Below are 20,788 nucleotides of genomic sequence, written 5' to 3'. Positions count from 1 at the left end.
GGAAAGAACAAAACTCCAATGGAAAGATCAAGTTTGATATGATATCATAAAACATGGCATCCAAAGTTAGAGAAGCAAAGTAGAAGATCGGTAAAATAAGTATAAAAGAGACCATAACATGGTAACTATTACAGGATAAGTTTTTTCTTTTGAAATAACATAACAGAATTAAAATTTATACTAGATTTCCCAAATGATGAGCTTGGTTCAGAGATTGACATATAATTTATCGAATATTGGAAAAACGGAACCCCCAAGTTGAAAGAAATATCTTGCAGCCATCGGAAGAGATAAATATGATATTGCAAATTAATATAATATATAATTTTGAAAATTACATAAAAAATAAAGAAAAATATCATCTGGCGATACAAATCATCTGTGCATTGTATTCTTATTAATTCAACAAATTAAATATTTGTATTGCAAATTTTATTTTTGATTGGCGAAAATCCGGATCCAAAGCATTGGTGCAAGAAGCCATGACAATGAACTGGTGCAAAAAGCCATGACAATGAACTGGTGCAAGAAGCCATGACAATGAACTGGTGCAAGATGCTATGATGATGAACTGGTGCAAAATGCTATGACAATAAACCCATGATTTGTCATCGAACATTTTGCTGGGTCCTTTTGGAGATGAAAGCCCTTGGTGAGTATATTAAAAATCCCAAAGGACAGATCCGCCGTGAGTCGAACTTGCGCGTTATGGCGTGATGAAGTTTTTGCTAGAGACCCTGTAAGGCATCAGGAATTAGCGTTATATCTTTGTTCACTGTTGTTTTAGCTTATTTTTGAGATGACATGTCTGCAGTCAAATCGAATAAGGATTATTTTCGTAGAGCACTTCGATCTTCTAACCCGCTTCCTTCAATGTCCTTTTCGTCCTTTATTTTAAGAGCCGCTATTAAAGTACAACAATATGACGTTTTTCAGCTCCGAACTGTTCTGCAAAAATGTCGCTCAGAAAATTTTAGGTACGGCTCTCATTGACAACTAATCGATTTTGTCGCGTTTTCATAGTCATTTTTGACATTTACTCCTGTTTGCTCAGAAAAAACTGTGGTTTGTGTTTTTGTATGTTCTGTAACGAATATACAAAAAAAAACAAAATAAAGTCTTTTTCTGAAACCGGGTAAATGCACAAAACGACCACGAAAACGCGACGAATTCGATTAGTTGTCAATGAGAGCCGTACCTAAAATTTTCTGAGCAACATTTTTGCAGAACATTTCGAAGCTGAAAAACGTCATGTTGGGGTACTTTTATAGCGGCTCTTAAAATAAAGGACGAAAAGGACATTGAAGGAAGCGAGTTAGAAGATCGAAGTGCCCTACGAAAATAATCCTCATTCGATTCGACTGCAGACATGTCATCTCATAAATAAGCTAAAACAACAGTTAACAAAGATATAACGCTAATTTCAGATGCCTTACAGGGTCTCTAGCAAAAACTTCATCACGCCATAACGCGGAAGTTCGACTCACGGCGGATCTGTCCTTCGGGGTTCTTAATATACTCAGCAAGGCCTTTCTTCCCCAAGAGGAATTTTCCGTGCCCCAGACTTTCACCTCCACTTTTGTTGCACAGTGTAATTAAAACACAAAACAAAGAAGAAACTGAGAATACAGTAATACGGCATATTCACTGAAACGAGCAGAGGCATCGTCAGTATTTTTAATGTCACACACGGAAATGCAAATATATGCAGCTGGAACCAAATTTTTTGTAAACTTTTTTTTTTTTGTAAATCGGACTTTTTACACGCACTCTTAGAGTACTCCCATTCGCGAGTACTTTTCACTCGCGAGTAAAAACGAGCAAATTTGGAGCTCTGATCATATCATTTACAACACGTATTTCAAACACAGTTCAAGTTTATTCTCGCATTTCGGATTTCACCACATTATTGACATATTTATTAAAGGGTCGTTGAAAAATATACTCAACACAACGTGATATAGGCATTTTACAACAATGGCATGTTCTAAAGAATTGTATATTACACTGTGCAACATTTTTAACGTGATCTTGTGCAAACAATTCGAACTGAGTATTTTTTGAAAGTACAGACCCAAACGACAAGAAACCCTAGTTGGGTTTTGTTGTGTCAGATCCAGCTCGTATTTTACGGCCCCATCTAAACATGGTTATATATTGAGTTTTTAAAGAAATTCGGGGCTATATCTCTGAAACCAATGCGAATCTTCTTCTGACGTCTGAAGCAAATTTGTAGATAAGGACAAGAATAAAATATTTGAAGAAATAATGAACTCGAAAAACTACATTTATTGCCTCACATTTCAAAATGTATGCAAAAATTCCACAATTTTTATACATTTCGAACCGTATCTCCAAAACCATTAATTTTTTCTGAATATTTTCTTTTGGAAAAATATCCCCTGGTATGTAATACACAACTATTCAGAACATGTCATTGTTGTAAAATGCCTCTATGCTGTTGTTTTCAGTACATTTTTCAACGACGATTTAATAAAAATGTCAATAATGTAGTGAAATCCGAAATGCGAGAACAAACTGTTGATGTGAACTGTGTTTGAAATACGTGTTGTAAAAGAAATTATGCAAAATACCGCTGAAACAACATGAAGTAAGCATTTTAGAGTTTCAGAATGTTTTAAAGAATTGTTGAGAACTTTATTTTGAAGATTTCTGGAAAAGGTAACTTGGTTCAACTCCCAATAGTTTAGCCGATACTGACAAGAATTTCAGCAATTATGTACAATTTTCTATATTTTATAGATTTTGATGCCCTAGAGGGACTTTTTCTTATGTGGTTTTTTCAAAAGATAAGTTCTACTAGTTTAGGGCTACAATATTGCTAAGACAGCAAGGCCAAATTCCTATTCGTTTCTGAGATAAAGGCCTAATAAATCCAAAAAAGTGTAGATTTAGCCCGGTTTAGATGAGACCATAAAATCCGAACTGGATCTGACAGGACAAAACCCTACTAGGGTTTTTGTATTCTAAATATGTAATTTCAAAAAATGCATACTAGAAGTTGTTTGCATTTTCAGTGTTGCATAGTGGTATATTCCAGCGAATATTTCCCAAAAGAAAACTTTAATAAAACATTAACCGTTTTGGAGATATGGTGCGAAATGTATACAATACAATTATGGAAATTTTCGATACTTTATAAAGTTTGAGGCAATGGATGTAGTTTTTCGAGTTCATTATTTTTTGAAATATTTTATGCTTGCCCTTATCTACAAATTTGCTTCAGAGATCAGATGAAGATTCACATATGTTTCAGAGATATAGCCCAGAATTCCTTTAAAAAGTCAATACTTAACCATATTCAGATAGGGTCATAAAATCCAATCTGGATCTGACACATCAAAACCCAACTAGGGTTTTTGACATTTGGGTCTGTACTTTCAAAAAATCCTCAGCTCAAATTATTTGCACAATACTACCTTAAAAATGTTGCACAGTGTTATTTAATCGAACGTTGATGTCTTTTTCAGCTCCACCCTTTATCGTTTTTTGGCTATCAAGGTAATTGCATTTGTCCATCCATTCGATGTCAACATTGTCAATGCGGATGTTGGAATCAGTGTTCTCTCTATAGACTCCCGGCATGGACTTAGTTTTTAAGATGTTTTTTTCGAGCCCGACTGAACGCGACTTAATGGAGTTGATATTTTCCTGCAGGTGAATAGTTACTTGGCTCAGTAGACATACGTCATCAGCGTATTCCAAGTCTTTCAGGTGTTTAAACGGTGACCACTGGATTCCACGTCTGCCATTCAAAGCTGAGCGCATTACATCGTCGTTGACAAGGATGAAAAGTATTGGTGACAGAAACCTCAAAAGTATCTGATAATTTACCATTATGAAGAACTGGCATCTGATGTCGGTATACATGGCCTGTTCATGGTGCTTTCGATTATGTTTTACATTTTCAACTGTCCTCCATACCATCCATAACAAATTTTAAAACTTCATTTTTTTCATGTGTATATAGAAGTTACACATATTCAATTAATGCAGTATTTATACACTATATCAAAACATGTACACACATTCATACATACTTTATAATGAGTCTATTAAAGAGGAAATATGTAAAATAAAAACAAACATTTTGAATAGATGCATTACAAATAATGCAGGTGGATTATTTTAAAGCTCCGAAAATATAAAAATATAAATACGGCTTTTGAATTCGACAGAAATAAAGAATGTTTGTCAAAATGGCAATTAGATAGGAATTGATGTCTTTATATTCATTTGAGATATCAATTATAGATAACCAAAATCAATATTTGCAAATATAGGAAGTATACTTAACCAAATAAAAGCCACCAATATAAAATTAAAACATACCTGAAATGAAAAGAAAATACATTTTGTAATGAAATATTGAATGGAGAATGTATGCATACAAAAATAAATTAAGAAAGATTTTATGTTTGGCAAATATATGGCATTAAGAAGGTTGGAACAAACGTCTTCTAGAAAGATGTTTCAGTCTTCTATTAATTACAATAAAAGATATACATACACATGTTTGTTTAATTTTTTTGGTATTTTTTTCCTAAAGTTCCCTTTTCTTAATGCGTTTAAATATTACTAAAATGTGTAATTTTACAAAATCGTATATATAAATAATAATTATCCGATGTATTACACCATTTAAATTGCAATTTTCCAATCTATTAACATTGCAAATTGCAGCAATATAATTAGGCGCATTACACGATTTCAGATTTCAAAGTAAATGCAATCCCTCAGTCTAAATTTAAATGTAGCACAACTTCTAAATAAATACTACAACTGAATTAAAATCTGGATTCGAAAAAATACGTGAATACTTTTTCCTGTTGTCATCGACGTCATTTTATTATTTAGGAATTTCATGCACCATAATTTGTTTTTGTTTTTTGAAAAGTGTTGAAAAATAGTTGTTTTGGCTGAAAGCCAGAAAAATAAATTGGCATTGAAAACTAGAAAGTGTGTACAAAAATATTAGAAAAAAAGTATTTTTTGTTTTGTTGCATTGGCTTTAGTAAATAAAGTGTGATACATAAATAAAGCAAGTAATAAAATAGGCACGAGTTTGTAATGAAGACTAAAGAATAACCTCAACAAAGGTTTTATTAAGATTTGTTTTGCACTCGTAACTAGTACTTACTATAGTCCGGTCAAAATAGACATTGAAATAGCAAAAATTCCCACAAAGCTGAATTTTGGTGGAGAGCTAGGGTTTGCCGTTAGAAGCAACGTCCTAAAAGTCCCCATCGATCCCATGTGTGCAAAAAAAAAAAAATTATTCGGGGTCAAAGGTCAAATTTTAAGGGTTTTTAGGTTTTCGGATTTATTTCATGAAAACGGTTGATCTAATCAAAAAGTGTCTAAAGTAAATATTGTAGACAGAAAAATTATCTACAAGTTTGACCTTTATAATTTTTTTCCTAGAAGGAACCATTCTTGAGATATAGCTGTTCTAAAAAACACATGATTTTTATGCACTTATAAGGGAAATATGCACATATTCAGACGAACCGGCTAAAATAAACGAAGTAATCGGGTCTGTCCCCAAAAAAAATATATATTTTCTTGAAGAGCGAAATTATAGTTATCCTCTAAAAAAATTTCAACAAAATCGGAGCGTGTTTAGTAGAGTTATTCAATGTTAGAGTTATTTTATGCAAAAATAGCCCATTTAACCCACATGTGTAATCGAAAGCCCAACGGGAACGACCCCAACGAAAACTCTCCGATTTTTTTCAAGTTTTGTCCGAAGGTAGGGTTTGTTGCGCTGATTACGGAAATGTATAATTTTCAACTATTGCGGATCCGGTTCGCCGGTAATTCGACCCGAAAGGCCAAATTTAAAAACCGGGTTAGACCCGGTTCTACTGAACCGATTACTGCAAAGTTGATATCGTTTGAAAGCTTACGGAAGTATCTAACACGTCGCTACTTTAACCGGCTCATCTCATAATGTACTTACGCGGCTAATTTTTTATTTGACCTTTAGATCGCGATATCTCGAAAATGGTAAGTCTTTTTTAAGAATCATAAAGACCACTCTTGTAGACAATTATTAAATCTACAACTTAGCCGGCTTTTGCTAAGTCTTGCCGTTTTTGAGAAAAATTAAAAAAACTGAATAATGCCTCCAAAAATGACCTTTGACCCCGAATAACAGGTTTTGCACACATGGGATCGATGGGGACTTTTAGGACGTTGCTTCTAATGGTGAACCCTAGCTCTCCACCAAAATTCAGCTTTGTGGGAATTTTTGCTATTTCCCCCTTATACGCATGTCTATTTTGACCGGACTACTAGGGTGGTTTTAAAAAATGGATGTAGGATTTTTTTATGCAGCATCCCCAAAAGTGTTTAGTTTTGTTAGACTTTAAAACTGCCAACGTTTGAGCCCAATCGGAATATGTTAACACGTGCCACTGGGGTCTCCAAGTTTCCATGGTAATTTGTATGGGGTCAAAGGTGAATTTTCACGAAATTGCTCTAAAGGCCACATTTATTGTCCTATCGAAGAGAAAATTTTACCAGTTTATTTCAGTTGCAGTTTTGCAGCTGCCAACACACAAATGAGTGATTTTGGCCCAATTGACATCGGCACGGTGCAGCCGCCTTATTTCGTATTGAGTTCGAGTTGACAGCACGATAGCCAACACATGTTCTGTACACGCAGAAAAATATATGATAGAAATATGTTTGGATCCAAACAAATAATTGAGTGGGACTTATTGCAAAAACATATATGTTTGGATCCACACATAATTTGTTTGGGTCCAAATAAATATATGTTTGCATGCAACCTTTTGTAACATATCTCAATTTTATATGTTTGGGTACTGTTTAATGTACATCGATAGACATTAAACCATAACCTTTGTTAATTGCTTACATGTATTACATGTACACGACATAAGGCTAAAAAGGAATGGAGTGGCCCATAATCAATTTCTATTGTTTAATATTCGCAAATATTTTCAAGGCCACTGCAAATGTTCATTGACCTCTCTACTTGTTGTCCACCTTCTCTTCTTTTGTACAATCCACTTTAATAATAACTAACAACAACAGCTACTCTCTTACGATCCACAAAACAAACGGACCTCTCTAATGTTGTTTTTTTATTCTATTCCTACTTCTTTTTGTTCCCAAATAACAATAACAACAATAATGCATACCCACATACAAACGTTAATATTAAGATCAACGTAGGCAGCAGACGTATAGTGTTGTTGTTAGTTATCTCAGTTTGGACTTCTCATGACATCTTCATTGCATTGAAGAGTCAGTCAGACAATTAGCATCAAATCGCTTGCACCTAAAAGACAAGAAGAACAACAATAAATACAAAAGGGAAACATAGACCTCTAAAACAATTAACAAGAATTGGAACAAAACTTCAAGAAAATCGAAACACAATTAAGCTAGAATAAATAAAAACAACAATCGAAATTAAATATAATAAATTAAATAGTATTTTGAATTAAAAATAAAATATGAAATTTTGAATAAAACTAAAACCAACCTAGAATAAAAACTTTGTGAAAAAACCCTAAATCTAAAACTTTTTTATTAATTAAAAGGAACAAAACAAGGGTAACAAATTATTGAATATAAAAATTAAAAAACTAAATAAAAACAAACCTAGGCAACCAAAAACCCTCACCCCACCCTAAACATTTGGTCCCCACGAGCCGAATCGTGTTAGAGTTGCAGTGTTACAAAAAGTCGTGCTAGTGACATTATTATTCAGCGAATTAAGCGAAAATGGCATAACTTTTTAAATGAAAAAAGTGGATTAACTTCAAGAAACATTTGTTCCTCAGTTTTATAAATCAAAACATCGACATTTTCATCAATTAAAAAAAAAATGTTTGACTTCTACAACCAGATCAATTTTGAAAAATAAGAAACATTTAAAATTATAAACCCGTGCAATATTGTGAGCATAATATTTCAAAGTCTCTGACCTTAATAATTGATTTCGTCTACATACCTCAAATGCATTCCGAAAATTTTTTGGCCAACCTTTTGGGATGAAGCTACAGTAATATCCACCTAACGGCAGTTTATTTCTATTTTCTACTTTCCTGGACCCTAACAAACAAGTACATACACATATATGTACATCTTCACACTGCAGAAATAACAAAATGTCAAGCAAGTATGAAAACAATCGGAAAATCTAAGTGTTCACCACAGCTGTCACATCTGACCTCATTAGCGATATCTGGAGATACTAAAATTCATGCCATACTATTTGCATTCCTTTGGATAAGTAGCTACAAGAAATTTAATCTTCATTTGTGAATACTTACAACTTGTGCTGTATTTTGACTTTACATTAAATATAAACAAATATGGTTCTACATGAAAAATTCATTAACTTGTTCGACGACTTACTTGACTTCGAAGAACAAGTAAACAGATCATTGGAAGACAATGTCCATGAGCTAAAAGTACTCAAAACACATTTAGACTACATCTGGTCAGAAGTTAGACATTCCTATGAAGATTGCAGGGATCATGACGTCAAAGAAGCAGATAGACCTCTTGACCTTACTAGTTTAAGGGACACTTTCAAATCCGCCTTTAAGGTTTATCAATCTTGTTTCGCTTCCATCAACTCCAGAATTGACAATGATTCCTCCTCTAAAAACGGTATTATTTTCTCCAAGCAAAATCAAATACCCCAAGCACATATGAATATACAGTCCACATATCCTAAAACACAACATACATTACCAGTTTCCCATGATATACATCGAATATTACCTGAAGACATCTTGTTAACCACAACAACAAGTAAAACAAAAAAATTGACTGGTTCAGCTCTTCAGTGTAATCCTCAAAAGATATCAGTCGAGACCTTCTTGTCCAATTTTGTTATTGAACCAAAATATTTGGCATCGTATGATCTTAGAGCAATTCGGGATAGATCTCAAAACCTATCAGAAGCACCTAAGTTATCTTTACATTCGGTTAATCAATCAAATCTGACAACTTTGCAATTCCTTCGTGGCGAGGATAGACCTCATACCATATTGGAACGTGATAAAAAGTACACTAAACCAAGTCATCCTAGACAATTAGATCTTCGCGATGAAGAAACAAAATCGGAAGAAACCTTGCTATCCTCTTCTCTGGCGAAAGTTAAGTCCAAGAGTCAGACATGCGTAATCCGCGCAATTATCAATTCCGGATTGACATATATATCTGGCGACCTAGAGCAGCGACTTAGACTTCCAATGAGAAATCTAAAACCTATCTCAGGCCTAAATCCAGCAGTGATTGAAACATCAACCCAAGCTTGTGCTTTCACACTTTGCGCGCGATTGCAACCTGACCTCAAATTAGACGTCTGCGTTCCTTTTTCAAAGACCTCAATGTTTAATTTGCTTTGTTCAAGTTTACACACCAATAATCATCCAACAACCAAGCGATACAACCCTAATCGGCCATATCTCAATGATTCCGAATCAAACTATATTTCTATCGAACTACAACAACGACTTTCGATGAGGAACCATCACACATGCGTCTTAGGCGAAAATCCATCAGCTATTGAAACATCAACAAGAGCTTGCGTTTTCCCATGTCGCTTGGAAATAAATTCTAGCACCAAATTAGACGTCTGCAGTCCTGATCCAAGAACCTTGTCATTTATTTTATCACCTACAAAACTTTATATTACTAATAATTTTACGTTCAATATTCTAGAAAATTTACGCTTCCACCGACCGGCGATCATACGTACTCTAAACAATGTTTCCCAATGGACAGGAAAAACACCACCGGATCAGTCAATACTGCTAAAATCAAGACCCACATTACAACTTAAATCGGATGATAACAACAGACATTTGGAGATGCAATATAAAAAAGAGATTTCACATAGCAAAAGTCAACGAAATCATAGATTAAAACTACATCCAACGAAACTCCTACCAAAACGCAAACGCCACCAAACTTATAGCATCATATGGAAATTACATATAAATTTGCAGAGAAGATTCAGAAGCAGCAATCTAATGCTTGTAAAAACTTCTTGGAAAACACGACTTAAACCAACAGACGAAATGAGCAACAACCGACCTCAAACAGTTTGCTTGCTTAAATTGCTTTCATATTTTCGAATCGTTAGAACAAAATCTCCAACATGTGTACCGAATACACACTCGCTCTCATTCTATTCAGATTTGGCAAAACCAAACGATGACTTCCCAAATAACTTCATACCATACTCTCCAGTTCGTCTACCAACAAAATTAGTCACCAACTTATTAAAACACTTAAATGGGACATCCACGATTCCAGTAAGTTTGAAATACGACCTCCAAGTACAATCCGACCTCCTGATTAAAAGGAAAACAACATCAATACTTATGGAACAACTTTGATCGCCGCCATCCTGCTGCAAGATCTTCGTAAATCCTTTGTCATATGAAAATTCAAGCCCTCTACAAATTTTATTAATAATTTACAAAATCAAGTCGACATTTTATTCACTTTCCTTATTTGCAGATTTGCTACCTTCTTGCGCCACATCTACTTTGAACTGGTACAACAGACTGTTAACTAAAAGCCTCACCTGTAACAGTCTCCTCATGGGCCTGCACAGCAGCACATCTCTGAACAAATTACCGAACACCAACATTTTCATCAGGTTCATAAAAGCAAAATAATCGATCTGACATTTATAACAGACGTGCCTCCGGCCAAAATTGTAAAACAAAACAACAAATGTGGAGGATAATATCAAAATCCAACTCATCTTCAACTGAGTCTTGTCTAATACCAGACCACCTCATAATAAAATTTTCACAAGGAGTTCATCTGTAAGAATGAAGTATCAACACATCACGGAGGGGCCGGTATGTTTAATGTACATCGATAGACATTAAACCATAACCTTTGTTAATTGCTTACATGTATTACATGTACACGACATAAGGCTAAAAAGGAATGGAGTGGCCCATAATCAATTTCTATTGTTTAATATTCGCAAATATTTTCAAGGCCACTGCAAATGTTCATTGACCTCTCTACTTGTTGTCCACCTTCTCTTCTTTTGTACAATCCACTTTAATAATAACTAACAACAACAGCTACTCTCTTACGATCCACAAAACAAACGGACCTCTCTAATGTTGTTTTTTTATTCTATTCCTACTTCTTTTTGTTCCCAAATAACAATAACAACAATAATGCATACCCACATACAAACGTTAATATTAAGATCAACGTAGGCAGCAGACGTATAGTGTTGTTGTTAGTTATCTCAGTTTGGACTTCTCATGACATCTTCATTGCATTGAAGAGTCAGTCAGACAATTAGCATCAAATCGCTTGCACCTAAAAGACAAGAAGAACAACAATAAATACAAAAGGGAAACATAGACCTCTAAAACAATTAACAAGAATTGGAACAAAACTTCAAGAAAATCGAAACACAATTAAGCTAGAATAAATAAAAACAACAATCGAAATTAAATATAATAAATTAAATAGTATTTTGAATTAAAAATAAAATATGAAATTTTGAATAAAACTAAAACCAACCTAGAATAAAAACTTTGTGAAAAAACCCTAAATCTAAAACTTTTTTATTAATTAAAAGGAACAAAACAAGGGTAACAAATTATTGAATATAAAAATTAAAAAACTAAATAAAAACAAACCTAGGCAACCAAAAACCCTCACCCCACCCTAAACAGGTACCAACATATTTTTTATGTTAGAAAATATTTTTCATGGGTGGAGAGAGGATGTTCGTCAAAGAGAGTGTTATTGACAGAGCTCTCGCGGCTGCGGAATGCCGGTTTATAATAAAGAGCTGTGTGTATGGCGGTGGTACTCAAAATATGTGCGTTAGTCTCTCTGAGCGAGTCTTTCGTTTTGCTAATCCACGATACATGAGAATAAAGAGAAAATATGTTGTTGTTGCAGTCACGTTAACGTACATATATGGGTGCACGGTGCGCCTTAACTAATTTTAAATGGAAGGGGCTTACACCTGGGAAGTTTTTGCAGATTCTGAAACTACAATGCTCATAGATGAGAAATATCAAGAAACAAAAAAATCGTCGGAGGGATTTTCAAATAATTCGCGAGTAAAGTCCACATTTTTAGGGGTTCTTTAGGTTTTCACGATTTTGCTTGGATTTTGCCTATGTAAATGGGCCTGAGGAAAATATTGTAGCTGTGAAAATTCTCCACAAGATTGACCTGTATGACATTTTCGTAGGTTTTACCGTTTTTGAGATATAGATGTTCAAATTGAGACAATACACTGACTGTATCGCCTCCTTATAAAACAATGTCATTACTGCAATTTCCCAAATTAAACTTATATATCTTGAAAATAGTACAACATAGGAAAAACAAGTAAAAAGTCGTTAAGTTCGGCCGGGCCGAACTTTTTATACCCTCCACCATAAAATAGTCTTAATTAAAATGGAATAATTAGGGTCCTTTCACAATTTTAGAAGGAACAACTTTTCGACAATGGATAGACTCCTACTGCCTCCCACTATTGCTTAAATTACACTGTGAACACAAATGTTGGGGCAGAGATAATTCCTTTTGGAGATGAAAGCCCTTGGTGTGTGTATATGAAAAACCCCGAAGGACAGATGCGCCGTGAGTCGAACTTCCGCGTTTTGGCGTGATGAAGATTTTGCAAGAGACCCTGTAAGCCATCATGAATTAGCATTATATCTTCGTTTGTTGTTTTTGTAGAGCACTTAAGCAACAGTGAACAAAGATATAACGATAATTCATGATTGCCCACAGGGTCTCTAAAAAATTTTATCACGCCATAACGCGGAAGTTCGATTCACGACGGATCAGTCCTTCGGGTTTCATAATATACTCACCAAGGCCTTTCTTCCCCAAGAGGAATTTTCCGTGCCCCAGATTTTCACCTCCATTTTGTTGCACAGTGTTATCTAATCTAATCTAAAAAATGTGTTCAGCTAGGTGAAAGGTACCACCTACGGGACTATATCAAAAAGTCAACCTATCTTTAAATTTTTTGGCGGAAAAGTTTTATAGCTGCAGGGAACTTCAAGAGTCAAATTGAGGGTAGTTTCATCAAAACAATGTAGACCCTCAAAAATGGACCCATGTTGACGAATTTTAGTGAAGAAAGTTCGTGACCACTGAAAATTCCCGAAAATTGGGAGGTACAGTTATATGGGTAGATATACCAAAACATGGACCTATGTTAACGATGTTTGGTGGAGATGTTTCATGACCACTGAGAACCTCAAATGGCAAATTACAGCTAGTTCGGTTAAAAATTGTAGCTAAAATTCTCAAAATACCGAAAATCGGGAGGTACCGATATATGGGGGCTATAGCAAAACATGGACCTATGTTGACGATGTTTCTTTGGAAATGTTTTATGACCACTGAGAACTTCAAATGTCAAATTACAGCTATTTCGGTTAAAAACTCTAGCTAAAATTCTCAAAATATCGAAAATCGGGAGGTACCGTTATATGGGGGCTATACCAAAACATGGACCTATGTTGACGATGTTTCTTTGGAAATGTTTTATGACCACTGAGAACTTCAAATGTCAAATTACAGCTATTTCGGTTAAAAACTCTAGCTAAAATTCTCAAAATATCGAAAATCGGGAGGTACCGTTATATGGGGGCTATACCAAAACATGGACCTATGTTAACGATGTTTCTTTGGAAATGTTTTATGACCACTGAGAACTTCAAATGTCAAATTACAGCTATTTCGGTTAAAAACTCTAGCTAAAATTCTCAAAATATCGAAAATCGGGAGGTACCGTTATATGGGGGCTATACCAAAACATGGACCTATGTTGACGATGTTTGGTGGAGATGTTTCATGACCACTGAGAACCTCAAATGGCAAATTACAGCTAGTTCGGTTAAAAATTGTAGCTAAAATTCTCAAAATACCGAAAATCGGGAGGTACCGATATATGGGGGCTATAGCAAAACATGGACCTATGTTGACGATGTTTCGTGGAGATATTTTATGACCACTGAGAACCTCAAATGTTGAATTACAGCTAGTTCGGTTAAAAATTGTAGCTAAAATGCTCAAAATACCGAAAATCGGGAGGTACGGTTATAAGGGAGCCATACCAAAACACGGACCTATGTTAACGATGTTTGGTGGAGATGTTTAATGACCGCTGAGAACTTCAAATATCAAATTGCAGATAGTTCGGTTACAAATTGTAGCTAAAATTCTCAAAATACCGAAAATCGGGAGGTACCGTTATATGGGGGCTATACCAAAACATGGACCTATGTTGACAATGTTTGGTGGAGATATTTCATGACCACTGAGAACCTCAAATGGCAAATTACAGGTAGTTCGGTTAAAAAATTTAGCTAAAATTCCCAAAATACCGAAAATTGGGAGGTACCGATATATGGGGGCTATACCGAAACATGGACCTATGTTGACGATGTTTGGTGGAGATGTTTAATGACCACTGAGAACCTCAAATGTCAAATTGCAGATAGTTCGGTTACAAATTGTGGCTAAAATTCTCAAAATACCGAAAATCGGGAGGTACCGTTATATGGGGGCTATACCAAAACATGGATCTACGATGACGATGTTTGGTGGAGATGACCACTGAGAACCTTAAATGGCAAATTACAGCTAATTCGGTTAAAAATTGTCGCTTAAATTCTCAAAATCCCGAAATCGGAAGGTACCGATATATGGGGGCTATACCAAAACATGGACCTATGTTGACGATGTTTCGTGGAGATATTTCATGACCACTGAGAACCTGAAATGTCAAATTGCAGATAGTTCGGTTAAAAATTGTGGCTAAGATTCTCAAAATACCGAAAATCGGGTACCGTTATATGAGGACTATACCAAAACATGGACCTATGGCCATATCCTTTAGGATATAAGTTTGTTGATCACTAGGAACCCTAAGTGCCAAATTATAGCTAATTCGGTCTGCAAATGTGGCGAAGAACGTCAAAATACCTCAAATCCGGAGGTACCGTTATATGGGGGCTATACCAAAGAGTGGACCGATATAGCCCATCTTCGAACTTGACCTGCCTATGGAAAAAAGACCCTCGCGTGCAAAATTTCAGCACTCTATCTCAATTATTGCGGACGCTAGAGTGATTACAACAGACGGACAGACGGACAGACGGACATGGCTAGATCGTCTTAGAATTTTATCCTGATCAAGAATATATATACTTTATAGGGTCGCAAATGATTAGTTCGATGTGTTACAAACGGAATGACAAACTTAATATACCCTCCATACTATGGTGGAGGGTATAAAAAATCATCCAGTCTTGTAGAGAATTTTCACAGCTTTAACATTTTCTTAAGTCCCATTTTGATATGACTTGCGGTTTCCAAACCAAATCTTGAAGACTTAAGATAAAAACCTAAAAATTTGAACTGAACCTCTATATCTCAAAAATTGTAAAACCTACAAAAAAACCTAAAGGTCAGTATTGTAGAGAATTTTCACAGCTACAATATTTTCTTTAGGCTCATTTCGATACGACTTGCGGTTTCCAAGCAAAATCGTGAAAACCTAAGAAAACACTAAAATTGTGAATTTTGATCGCGATTTATTTGAAAATCCCTCGGGCGATTTTTTTGTATCTTGATATTTCTCATCTATGAGCATTGTAGTTTCAGAATCTGCAAAAACTTCCCAGGTGTAGGCACCTTCCATTTAAATTTGGTTAAGGCAATCCGTGGGTGATCTTGGCTGGTGTATGGTGTACTAGCCCAGCAAACCAATCGTACCGACATGGTAACGAAATCGGAACAAAATTCGGACGATACGTCCGATGTCGGATGCGAAATCGTAACGATATCGTAATGAAAGTTGTATGATGTGGTTGACACAATTTCGGAACGAAATGTCGGAGCGTAATCGGATAGATTTAGGTTAGAATTCGGAACGAAATAGGAAGAAAATCCTTGGGAAATTCAGAAGGGGCTATAACGAGTGGTTTTACCGAAGGCTAGCTCAGCCGTTTCCAGGGTCGACTTAAAGACCCACGAACCCCCAGTAAGAACAACAATTAATTGTGCTTCAATGGTTTATTGATACAATTACGTATATATGAATATTCAATAGTTTTGAGATTAGTCAGGGATGTAGTGTATATTGATTGGCTGATGCTACGAACAATCTTGGATGGATGCGAACGAATCGACAGGAGCGAACGAATCATCAGGAGCGAACGAATCGACAGGAGCGAACGAGTCGACAGGAGCGAACGAATCGACAGGAGCGAACGAATCGGCAGGAGCGAACGAATTGACAGGAGCGAACGAGTCGACAGGAGCGAACGAATCGACAGGAGCGAACGAATCGGCAGGAGCGAACGAATCGACAGGAGCGAACGAGTCGACAGGAGCGAACGAATCGGCAGGAGCGAACGAATCGGCAGGAGCGAACGAATCGGCAGGAGCGAACGAATCGACAGGAGCGAACGAATCGACAGGAGCGAACGAATCGGCAGGAGCGAAAGTATCGCAAGGTCGATGGCTAAGTAATCCTCGGTTGAATCGAATTGGACTGCGGACAATGCCACACGTCTTCTCTTTCACGTCGGTTAACGCCAGCACTCGACAAATTCAGCGACGAAAACCAAACATCTTATCCATCTGGGTTTACGAAGTGAATGAGAATTATTTTGAGTTTAAATAATGTATGAATGGAGTTGTAATTATGCATGAAGTTGGGATTATGCATGCACTGATAAGGTAGTTTTGTATTGAAACTGGATGTAATATCAGAGGGGCGGTTTTGCAATGTAGCGGTCACGTTACAGGGCATTTTTTCTTCCAGATTTTCGTACAGATTCCTGAACGATTTCCGAATAATGTCGTATGAAAATCAGAGGTTCCTTCCGAATCATCGTAAAGATTTCTAAACGATTTTAGAATAAAGTCCACATTTCCCGAGAAATACGTATTTTTTAAATTGTAAATTTTTCTCTAAGTAGGCGGATTCGGCCGGGGATTTAAGACTTTCTCCTATCTCTTAATTTTTTAATTTTTCTCTAAGTAGCAGGCTTTTAAACAAGGGAATTTTCGGAACTTCAGATGGTCATATGGCCATATCTCGGGAACTATACATTTCCCAGAAAAAATTATATATCGTTGAAATCAGTATAAAAACACTAGCTGTGGTAACGTTTTAAATTTTTCTGAGAACGGTAGCTAATCTTTATAAAAGTCCAAAATTTATACACCGTTGGAATCAGGACCGAAAGGGCTACCTGTGGTGAAAATGCCAAATTTCTCCTCCACCCTAAAGGCAAGATAAGCCGAGTCTATCAGCATATTCGAAGGGAAATTTATTTCCGACATTCTCTCCGAAATCGGAACGAAATCTGAACGAATTCCCCTACGAAAAATTTATAGAAATCGGAACGAAATCTGAACGATTTTGCTTCCGAAATTGTTTAGATGTGTCGGACATCCGACATTTGGTTTGCTGGGAGGAGACGCAGAAGTTTTGTGATGTGTATGCGTAAAGCACGTGTGTTTTGTGCTTTGTTGTTGTTAACCAACGTAGCAAGCGAAGAGGAAAAGAAAACAAGTAAAAAAGTATCAGTCAGCTTTGCTGACAGAGATATACCCTGAGCCTGTGTATATTGAAAAAAAAATTTCCCAAAAAAACGTATGAGTTTAGGGGGTTTTAAAAATTGTGGATGTATGAACCGACAAATATGTTGATTAGGATTAAAGATCAAAAGTTTTGCGAAGGAGATACTTAAAGGAATGGATCGACATTGACCATTATGGAAGTGGATCCCCAGCCAATACATATGGCTGTTTGCTCAAAAAGTTGGACTTGCCCCTGAAAAAAATGTTACCATCGTAATTGAGGCAGCGAATGCAAGCTGCTTCAGCAAAAGTCAAAGTGATTCGATTGTAGGTCTTAAAGTGAACTTATCCGAAATTTTGTGTGGGAGGTACCGGATGGAGTGGACAAATATACTCCATATTTGAACCTGATCTATATCGGGTAGATATATTAGGATGTGTAAAGTATGGACCAATTCGGCCACTCCCTTCAAGAGTTACCGTACGAACAATTTTTCCGAACATTTTTGAACTTTTGTGGGGGAGGTACCTGAAGGAGTGGACCGATATGGCTTATCTTCGAACTTAAAGTATGTTTGGACAAAATATTACTAAGGCCGAATTTTGGACCGAATCGGCAGATCCGTTCGAGAGTTATCTTGCGCTCCAACCACCTCACACGGTGTCATAGGGGTTTTTTTGCAACTTTGGGTCTATTTTCTCAGGAAGTGTGGACTTGCCCCTGATGAAACTTGTACCGTCGTATGGAGGGCAGTGAATACAAGTTGCTAAAACAAAAATCAAAGCGAACATTTTCGAACATTGTGGGGGAGGTACCGGAAGGAGTGGACCGATATAACCCATCTTCGAACTTAAACTAAGTTTGGACAAAAGCCAAATTTTGGATCGAATCGATTGATCCGTTCGAGAGTTATCGTGCGCACCAGCCAGCTAGTCAGACAGACGGACGGACATTGCTCAATCGACTCCAAATTGTCTGAAACACATTTCGTCTAAACATACTTGGGGTCTAAAACCATTATTTCGATGAAGCACATTTTGCCCGTATGAAAGTGTATATACCCTCGTTAGCATAAATGCTGAGGGTATAAAAATGGCATTAATTATGTTGGTCTCTTTTCTTTAGTATTCTAGAGAGAATCGTTGAGTAAAGAGGTAAAATGAGTGAATAAATCAGTGTTTTGTCTTTTCTTAAAGAAATTATGCTTTTTAGTAACTTAAATGTCCAATACATTTTATAATTGAATCAAAAAGGTGAATGGAAATATTTTATTGGACAAGGAAGATATCGCATTTAATATTGGTAATTACATCAATACATTTTTCATATACATACATATAAAGTCTGTTTTGTCTTTCTTTGGAATTTTGTATGTACCTATGTGTCTTTTTTGCTTTTTTTCTATGCCTTTCAATAAAACACCACCATTTATAAATGTGTGTATATGTTAGAGATAGCCAGTGAGCGCTTGCTGAGAGCAAGTGAGCATACATTTCAATGTGTATATAACAGGTAACGGTACTAATACAAACGCATTGTTTGCGGCCTCACGCATACGACTCTCTCTCGCTCTCTCCACAAACAGCGTGTGCGTTAATGCATTGCTAAACTTAAAAATCGTTGAAACAAGCGACAGCAGAACCTTCTTCATTGACTTCTGATCGAAGACTGAGTGGTGGTTGTTCTGTTGTTATTCTCATCAAGGGCACGTGTGCCCCTTTTTGCCGGATGCTGCTATATAATATATGTTTGCTGCAAAATATGTTTGGGACATATGATAGAGAGGCCTTTTTCTGTGTGTATGTGGACTGGGACCGCACGACAGGCTATATCTGTTTAACTGTTCAGCTAATACCCCAGTCAAAAAAGACATTGAAGTAGTAAAAATTCCCACAGAGCTGAACTTTGGTGGAGAGCTAGGGTTTGCCATTACAAGCAACGTTTTAAAAGTCCCCATCGATCCAATGTGTGCAAAAAAAGTTATTTGGGTCAAAGGTAAAATTTAAAGGGTTTTTTTGGTTTTCGGATTTATTATTTGAAAACGGTTGGTCTAATCAAAAAGTGACTAAAGTAAATATTGTAGACAGGAAAATTATCTACAAATTTGGCCTTTTTTCCCTGGAAGGAACCATTCCACAGTGGATCCACCCATTGGCCAAAAATAAAAAATGAATGCCAAAATTTCGGTTCGGCAACACTGACAGCTATGACATGGACCTTTTTAAGAATAGCTTCAAAAGTGGGAACATTTGACTAATATTTTTTGTTGTGAGTACAACCTATATTTTATGGGCAAGTAAATATATTCAAAATATTGCGAAACTAATACGTATAGCAAAATATAATAGTGGATTTCAAGGAGGAGGTTATAGCTTAATTTTCATTAAAAAATAGTGTTCTAGCGTGTTGTGGAATTCTAGTTAGCTGCATATTTTTTAGTGCATTTTGCAATGCCAATTCGATCATATACATACTTAAATTTGACCTAAGGTTTTAGTCATGATGCCCACCAGTGCCCACCTCGGGAATTATTTTCAGAGTAGGTCATGGGTATAAGATTATTCAGTATTAAAATCAGCTGCCATATAGTGCCAGACTATAAATGGTGGGTCGCTGACTAAAGCTGCCCTAGAATAGGGGTTTCTATGTATATATTAGCGTATAACTCTGTTATCTGACCACGTACATTAACATAATTGGCATTAGTGGCAAGATGACGAAATCTTCTTCCAATTTAGTCTTACGTTGGCGGTATGTGCCTTCCAGGAAGAACGCTATAAGATCTATATTTAAAATTTTACCAATTTTCAGACAAAATTATTGATTTTTTTAATCCGCTAAATTAGTTGGATTTTATGTTGTTTTGGAGATTGTTTTGTTTTCCCAAGCCTATTATTGCATCATAAGATAATCGGGACCTTTGTTCATGTCATTTTGTATTAACAGCATAAAACAATTCTTACCTTATACCCCCTCCAGAGGGGAAAAGGGGGGAGAATGACACGCTCGTGGTTCCTTAAAACACTCTTCGCAGCAGCACAAAGCTGTAATCGGCGCATTGGCTTGATTTTTACACTCTAAATATTTTTGGCCACTTTCTCCATACAAGTGGATCCACTGTGCATTCTCGAGATATAGCGGTTCTTAAAACACATAATT

The 20,788-nt window shown here is 36.1% G+C and overlaps 1 protein-coding gene and 1 long non-coding RNA gene across 5 annotated transcripts in view; one reads left to right on the top strand and one right to left on the bottom strand.

Moving 5' to 3' along the window:
• The window catches only part of LOC141389329 (uncharacterized), an 89,536-nt gene extending 85,753 nt beyond the window's left edge, over nucleotides 1–3,783 (top strand). Inside the window, exons 2-3 of the long non-coding RNA XR_012409022.1 lie at nucleotides 3,492–3,678; nucleotides 3,736–3,783. This is a non-coding gene — a long non-coding RNA (uncharacterized lncRNA). The remainder of the gene's footprint in view (nucleotides 1–3,491; nucleotides 3,679–3,735) is intronic.
• Nucleotides 1–20,788, bottom strand: part of Bicra (BRD4 interacting chromatin remodeling complex associated protein) — a 370,087-nt gene that overhangs the window by 188,190 nt on the left and 161,109 nt on the right. The gene's annotated exons all lie outside the window — the stretch shown is intronic.

The sequence above is a fragment of the Musca autumnalis genome, unplaced genomic scaffold (assembly GCF_047663935.1).
Source record: "Musca autumnalis isolate F117 unplaced genomic scaffold, ASM4766393v1 scaffold_1, whole genome shotgun sequence".
Classification (NCBI taxonomy): Eukaryota; Metazoa; Arthropoda; class Insecta; order Diptera; family Muscidae; genus Musca; species Musca autumnalis.
The sequence above is the reverse complement of the archived record's forward strand: the minus strand, read 5'-3'. Positions and strand labels throughout refer to the sequence as shown.